Genomic DNA, 7,355 nt, shown 5'->3' with positions numbered 1-7,355 from the left:
AAGTTCTAGATCAAGGTGGCCCCCAAACCTCTGCACCCACCTCATCTTGGGGGTTACTCCTCTGGACTGGGGAGCATCTGAGCCAAACCCTGGGATCCTGGGGAGGTGTCAGAAGTCTCGTTTCCTTACTGGAAAGTCACAGCTGCTTTGTGGCTATGGGGAGAATTCACTAGAGCAGCCCCGGTCTGGGGAGCCAGGATGGCCCGGGGCCAAGGGCATGGGCGCTGCGGTCAGGATGGGGTCAAGCGCTAGTTCTGCCACTTGCCAGCAGGTGACTTTGGTGTGCTTTCTGTGCCTGTTTCCTGGCCCCCAAACAGGGCCAAGGTCAGCTTGTGCACGGGTGATGTTTGAGAGAATACACATGAAAGGGGGCTGTCATCGGCTCCACAGAGTAGGTGACCTCCAAGGTGAACTGGCTGGCCTTGCTGAGGGGTCCACGATGATGACATGTGTGCAAACTCGAGTAGATCGTTTTGGTTGATCTGTACCTGGCTCCAGCCCCTAGAGTGAGTCCTCAATCACCCCACAATGCAGGGCCCCCCAAAGCTGTCTTTGTGAAGCCTCATGATTGGCCCACCGGCTGCGGCCTCCTAGGACTCCCCCTCCCGGGGGATAGGCCTTGAAGAGCCAGGGGAAGGCTCTGATAATGGCGGGGAGGGGGGTCCACAGTTGCCTTTAGGGGCAAATAGGGTGGGGGCTTCATGTCCCCCGGGGCATCCAAGGTCAGGGCCTGGGGCCTGCATGAACACTCTCCCCACAGCTGGCACTCTGGGGTCGGGGGCTGCACTGACCGGGGCCCACACCCTCCTGCCGGAGTCACCGTGCCAGGGTCTTGGAGTGAATCCTTCCATCTGCCTGACGGCCCATCTGTGAGACGCAGGCAGAAATAATAAGACGTCCCTCATGGGCTGCTGAGGGGATCCGGTGAGGTCACGCCCAGGGAGGCCCCGGGGCCGTAGGAGCCGCCATGATCGAGGCAATGTGGAGGAAAGGCCTCTGTCCAAGCAATCACTAACCAGAATTACAAATTTAGCGCGGAGACCTGAAATCCGGTGAGAGGGCAGCTCTGCTTTCTAATGGCTTTCAGGGGAAGATAGAATGCCTTGACTGACAGAGACAAGCCACAGTTTAGACTCCAACCAGGGTCTGCGACTAAAGCAGCCGCCGTGTTAACTTAGATTTACAAAGACTGTCTCCATCCTGGCAAGAGGAAGGCATGGGGAGAGGGAGATGCTGCCATTGTGGGAGGCTGGGGGACCCGGGAGCCAGGTAGGGACCCCCGTCTGACCCACCCCAGAAGAAACCCAAGGAATCCTTCCAAGGCAGCTACTATAAGGTGAGAGCAGTTTCCTGATGAGGAGTGAGTTCCTCAACTCTGGAAGAATGTAAGCATTCAGCATTCATTCAACAAGCATCCACCAGTGCCTACCTTGGAGTCTATCCAAACAGGCCCTGAATGTGTGGAAATGATCTGATGTAGAGCCTGCCCTTGGGAACTCCTGGTCCATGAGGCCATGACCCTGTCTCTAAGTGCTCAGGTGGCCAGATGTCTGTAACAGAAGCTGCTGGGCCTGGGGAGTAGAAGCAGACACAGCCCTCTTCTGTTCGCGGCCAGGGGCTCCTGGTAAAGGCTCCGGGTGGCTCAGAATGATCTAGTTGGAGGACGACAAGTGGTGAATGCCGGGGGAGGACAGGTTCCAAGGCAGAGAACTGCAAGGGGAACTCTCCAAGGAGGAGAAAGGCCAGTGCCTTTCAAGTCCAGCCCGTCCGTGGGGAGAGCTGTTAGCAAGAGGTGACTCCTCGGCCTCCCTCTGAGCTCAGGCAGCCTTGCTGTGGGACCCACGGCCGCGGTGCCACAGGGGCCTAGAGCTCACAGATGGTTGTCTTCATGCTTAGCCAAGAAATCCTCCACTTCTATGGAGAGGGGGCCTCCCGGCGGCTACTCCCGGATGGGATTTCTCCCGTGCTGGAAAAGGAGACTTTTGGGCTCAGGGGAGGGACTTATCTCCCTGGGGAGCAGGGACCAGATGTCCTTCCTAGGCTGCCACAGAGCCCCTCCCAGCTGATACTCGCACCTCCCAACGCGGGAGACCAGCCTTTGGTCAACGTAAGTGTCACCAGTGCCCTGTGTCACCTTGATGCCCCTCAGCTCTACTGTCCCGTTTCTGGGCTTCATTTTCTGTTCCTGAGAAGGACGTCCTTGGGGCACCTGGCTGGCTCAGTTGGTAGAGCATGCAACCCTTGATCTCAGGGTTATGAGTTCAAGCCCCACCCTGGGTGTAGACATTACTTAAATAAGTGAATAAATAAACTTAAAAAAAAAGAAGAAGAAGAAAGAAGAAAGAAGGCATCCTCCACATGGCAAGAATGACCTAGACAAGATTTCCAAGCCTCAGAAGGATCTCTCTCCCAAATACCATATACACATCCCAGGCCAGGTCTCTGATTGGCCCCACAGGGATCACATGTCCATCCCTGGGCCAATCCCTGGGGCTAGGGGCTGAGCTACCATGATGGGCAGCAGGTCCATGACTTTGGGGCTCGGGTGAAGGGGCCCCATTTACCAGAGCAGGGGAGGGGGCAGGTAAAATCAGGGCACCTCTTTAGCAGTTATTATGTGCCAACCACTCTGCTAAATACCTTTTTTTTTTTTAATTTTTTCAAACTCAGCGGGAAGTGGGGGTCCACAGCATCCTTCCACGATAACAAGGCCTAAAGGGTGAAGGAGTTTGCCCAGCAAGGAAAGGGGCGTTCGTGAGACCTGGACCTGCCTCTGACTCCAGTCCCGAATGTCCCCACCTGTAGGGCTCCCTCCTCCATACGGGCACAGTGGAGGTGGAACCCTCGCTTCGACCACAGCGCCCCCGGGGAATAGTGGTGTGTGTGTGTGTGTGTGTGTGTGTGTGTGTGTGAGCTTCATCCACCAGCAGCCCGCTAACCCTCCCTCCCCTCCCAGGCAGGGGCGCCCACCCTCACACACCTGTGCTCCGGGCACAGCCGAAGCTGACGGCCGTCTGCTCTCCGAGGAGGCCAAACACGTCTCCAAGCAGCCCCTTCCCCACAGCCGAACAGCTGGCCACCATCTTGGCACACGTTTCCCTGTCACATCTGATTTGCAAAGTCATGTCTGGAACAGACCCACAGGAGCGTCCAGTTGGGGGCTTTTTCAGGTCAAAGAGTACTTTCCAGAGAGTCTCTGGTTCTTCGGAGGAGAAAAAGAATGTGAAGACCAGGAAAAGAACCCTGTCTCTGTTGCGGGGCCAACACTCCCACCAGTGGAATCTTCCTCTGGGCCACTCTGGGCTACGGCCTTAAAGATCACCTTGAGGCTCTGTCATTATCCCATTTGACAGATGAGGAAGTCGAGGCTCACAGGAGTCCTGTTGCTTTCCCAAGGTCACACGGCTGCTGAGGGCGGAACTGGGATTTGAACAGGGCCGTTCCAGCTGCCCAAGCCCCTGCTCCTCACGTCATATCCACAGCCTTCCAGCAGATGCCTGAACTGGGCTGTCCGGCTGGCCTGACTCCAACACCTCCTCCTCCTCTAGGAAGCCTGCCTGAGCTGGCAAGGCCCGCCTCTGCTGCTCTGCTCCTTCCGCTGCTGACTGGAGTTTCTGGTTTCCAGGGCATCCAGGGAGGGCCCCGCCAGAGCTGGGTGGCTTTGACCCCCCGAAGGCATCCTCTTAGCCAAGGCATTTTGACTGCAAGGAACAGAAGCCCACGAGACCGCAGGCAACGGGAGCCCCATAAAAACCCACAGGCCTCAGCACAGCCAGGCACTGTGGGAACCAAGCGGGGCCCTCGAGGACCGGGCCACACTCCCCTTCTCAGAGGCCTGGGCTGTGGGTCACCTCTCCCTCTCTCTGGCTCCTTTTGGGCATCCTGGTGGTGAAGATACCCATAAGCACCAGCCCCCAAGACCACATGCTCCCCATCTGCACGGCCACCACCCTGTCACTCCTTCACCTCTGAGCACCAACTCCCAGGGGGAGACTGTGGGGGCGTCCGAGGGCCCCGGTGGGACCAGCAGCTGGGCCAAGGAGGGGGTCGTGCAGGCATGTATCTGTCCACAGGAACTCAGGAATGTGCAGGTGGGTGACAATCTTCTACACCCTCCTCCTGCCCAGGTGCACTGTCTTAGGGTGAAGCCCCGGGGAAGTGACTTACACTAACTGTCTGCAACCTGGGGGCGGGGACTACAGGGGTCAGTGCCTGGCATGTAGTATGTGCCCAACAAAGGTTTGTGAATGAATGGAACGAAGCCAGAAGGCGTCCCGGCCCCAGAAAGGGTTCCATGGACATAGATGGGAAATGCTGTGTTGTACCTGTTCAGCAGGCTCTTCTCCTGCAGGACTTCTCAGAGCATTTAACTAACCACCGTTTACTGTGCTCTGGGAAGGGGCTGACGCAGGCAGCATTTCCCAAGCACCCTTTTGCCAAAGCATGTGTACATGTTTCTAGAACAGGGGTAAGTCAGAACTCAGGCTGGTAATGCTCTTTCAGGCAATCCAAGGGAAACCGTGTCAGGGACCAGCTGAGAGCGTGGCCTCCAGAGTCAGGCAAACCAGCTGTGTCGCCTACTAACTGTGTGACCTTGGGCAAATCACTTTGCCTCTCTGAGCCTCAGTTATCCCATAGGCTTCCATGGGGATCATCACTCCATCTTTGTCCAGACTCCCATCTTCACCATTCTGTACCACACAGCAGTGGCCTCCTCCCTGGCTTCTTTGGCTCCCATCTGCCTCTCAGCCTTGGATATGATTTCTGAGCCCGGGGGACTCAGGTCCCCTTGGTCCCCGTTCACTGTATTCCCAGCACCTAGCAGAGCAGGCCCTCCACACAATAACATTTGTGGAATGAATGAATCAACGAATGAATCAATGAATCAATGAACAATATTCCTATGTGAACACTCTGGGTTTAGTTTGGGGCGGGCACGGCCACCCCCCTCTCTGATCCTCCGCCTACCCTTCTTTTGCACCTCAGTCTGGCTTGAACCTGAAGGAAGTCTATGGCCCACTCAGCAAACATTTATTCAATTGGAATAAGTATACCCTTTTGGGAGCTGGTTGACCAGAAAGATGACTGGGAGAAATCCCATACGCAGATATTCACGAATAAACCACGGCCTCCACCTCTAGAGGGCAGTAGAGGCTCCAGGCCTGGGCTCCACACTCTGGGTGCATAAGCCTCTCGACTCCACAGCACACACAGCAAGGGGAGGGGCGTGGGCAGAGCTATAGCACTGTGCCCATTAGACAGATGAAGAGAGTGAGGTTCAGAGTGCTCAGTGACTCGCCCAAGATCGATCACACAGCTAGGAGGAAGCAGGGCAGCAGTTTCGACCCAGGTTTCATCCGACTCCCGACCCAGCAGTCTTAACCCTCCATTGTTCTTGACCGAAAGGCATGGACACAAGGAAGAACACAGTTCTGGAGTCTGGATTGAAATCCTACCTCTCTGCTTTATCCCCTATTTGTGTGGCACTAAGCCAATCATTTCCCCTTTCGGAGCCTCAGTTTCCTTATCTGTAACATAGGGCTAATAATCCCTCTTCTCACAGGGTCGTGAGGATTAAATGAGCTAGTAGATGGGAGAGAGATTTCTGAGGTAGCACCAATTTTGTGGCCAGAGGACAGGGAAACCTAGGAAATGCCTGCCTCCCAAAGGAAGCCCTCAGCTGAGCCTGAGGCAGCAGGGACCACAGGGTGGCTGGCATATAACCGCTCTCAATAAACTGATGCAGAATGAATTATCATCTTCTGCTGGTGCTGCAGATTGTCCCAGAACACAGAGACACAGAGGCACAGAGTTTGAACCGGGGTTCCCCTTGGACAGACAATGGGCAAACAGGGGATACAGCAGAGCAGTGAGTTTGAGGCCAGGCACAGTCTAGACCCACACTGCAGCCTCAGGACCCTGAATGTGGTGCGCATGAGCCAAGAGGACCGCCACATAGGCCAAGGCACCGCCTCTTCAGTCAGAATGGCCACCACGTTTGTCAAGATGGCCGCCACACGGCTGCCACATCTGCCCCCCAAAAGCTGAGCCCCGCTGAGACTGGACTTGAAACGGAACACATTAATTGTTAAACTGTGACCAGACTCCAAATGGAGTGAGTCAAAACCCAGGGCAGCCTACACACTCCAAGGAATAAGAAGAAACCCGTTAGCCCTTCCCTGTGCCCCTGAGAATGCTGGGTAATTACTTTTTCCCCTTTGTCTTTTTGTTTTCTTTTAGCAGAACCACCAGGAAGCGGCCGCAAAAATCAGTTAAAGCTTCCAAAGTGCTTCTTCCCCCAGAAATCTTTTATAAAAGGTGAAAGATTTACAAGACCCGAAGAGCAAACCAAGCAGGATAATTGTTTTTGGAATGACCCCAATATTTTCACCCCGGCGACCCCGGCTGGGCATCTTGCCCCATATTTATGATTCCTGGTCCTCTGCACGCCGCCAGGCGACCTTTCTGAGCCCCCTCTGTGAGCCCCCAGTCCCTTATCGGGCCTGTAACTCACCCTGACATTATCTCTCGGGAGGGTTTTATGCACTTTAATTTAACTCCCCCCATCATTATTTCCCGGACTTCAAGGTTTTCTCTTTCGAGCTGCCCTTCCCGGGACAAGCATAATCTGTTTGCCATCAAGCCCAATAAATATGTTTGTGCGGGAGACGGAACCATTTGGGGAGGGTGGCCCAGGCCTGGGAAGCAGCCTCTGGCTCTCACCGGGGTCTGGGCAGCAGGACTGGCCCGTGTGTCCTTGAGCCGCTGTCCTGCTGGGAGCCTCTCTGCCTCAGGTCTCAGGCCGGTGGCCAGATCCAGATCGAGCAAACGAAAATGCAGGCCAGCCGGTTACATTTGAATTTCAGGTGAACGATGACTTTTTTTACTTTTAGTGGAAGTGTATCCCACTCAATTTATGCTAAAAAAAAAAAAAAAAAAAAAAAAGTGTTTGTTGTTTATCTGTGATTCTAATTGGACTGAGTATCTTATGTTTCATCTGATCTCGGCTCCTGGGGGCCACCATGCTCCCTCCCCTGAGTGTAGGTTAATCCACTGGAGAGTGGATTCCTTGATGAGGGCTCCCATAACACTGTACCACCGGCTTAAACAAAAGAAATTTACTTTCTTGCAGTACTTTTTTTTTTATATATATGTTTAATTTTGAGAGACAGAGCACAACCGGGGAACGGGCAGAGAGAGGGAGACACAGAATCTGAAGCAGGCTCCAGGCACTGAGCTGTCAGCACAGAGCCTGACGTGAGGCTTGAACTCACAAACTGTGAGATCATGACCTGAGCCGAACGAAGCAGGCTCCAGGCTCCAAGCTGTCAGCACAGAGCCTGACACGGGGCTCA

The 7,355-nt window shown here is 54.7% G+C and overlaps 1 non-coding gene across 1 annotated transcript; it reads right to left on the bottom strand.

Moving 5' to 3' along the window:
* Window positions 1–6,243: 6,243 nt before the first annotated feature.
* LOC125928283 (U5 spliceosomal RNA) lies at window positions 6,244–6,356 on the bottom strand. The gene has a single exon (XR_007459615.1). It is a non-coding gene; the product is annotated as a U5 spliceosomal RNA (small nuclear RNA).
* Window positions 6,357–7,355: the final 999 nt, after the last annotated feature.

This window comes from Panthera uncia, chromosome D4 (genome assembly GCF_023721935.1).
Source record: "Panthera uncia isolate 11264 chromosome D4, Puncia_PCG_1.0, whole genome shotgun sequence".
In the NCBI taxonomy this organism is placed as follows: Eukaryota; Metazoa; Chordata; class Mammalia; order Carnivora; family Felidae; genus Panthera; species Panthera uncia.
The sequence above is the reverse complement of the archived record's forward strand: the minus strand, read 5'-3'. Positions and strand labels throughout refer to the sequence as shown.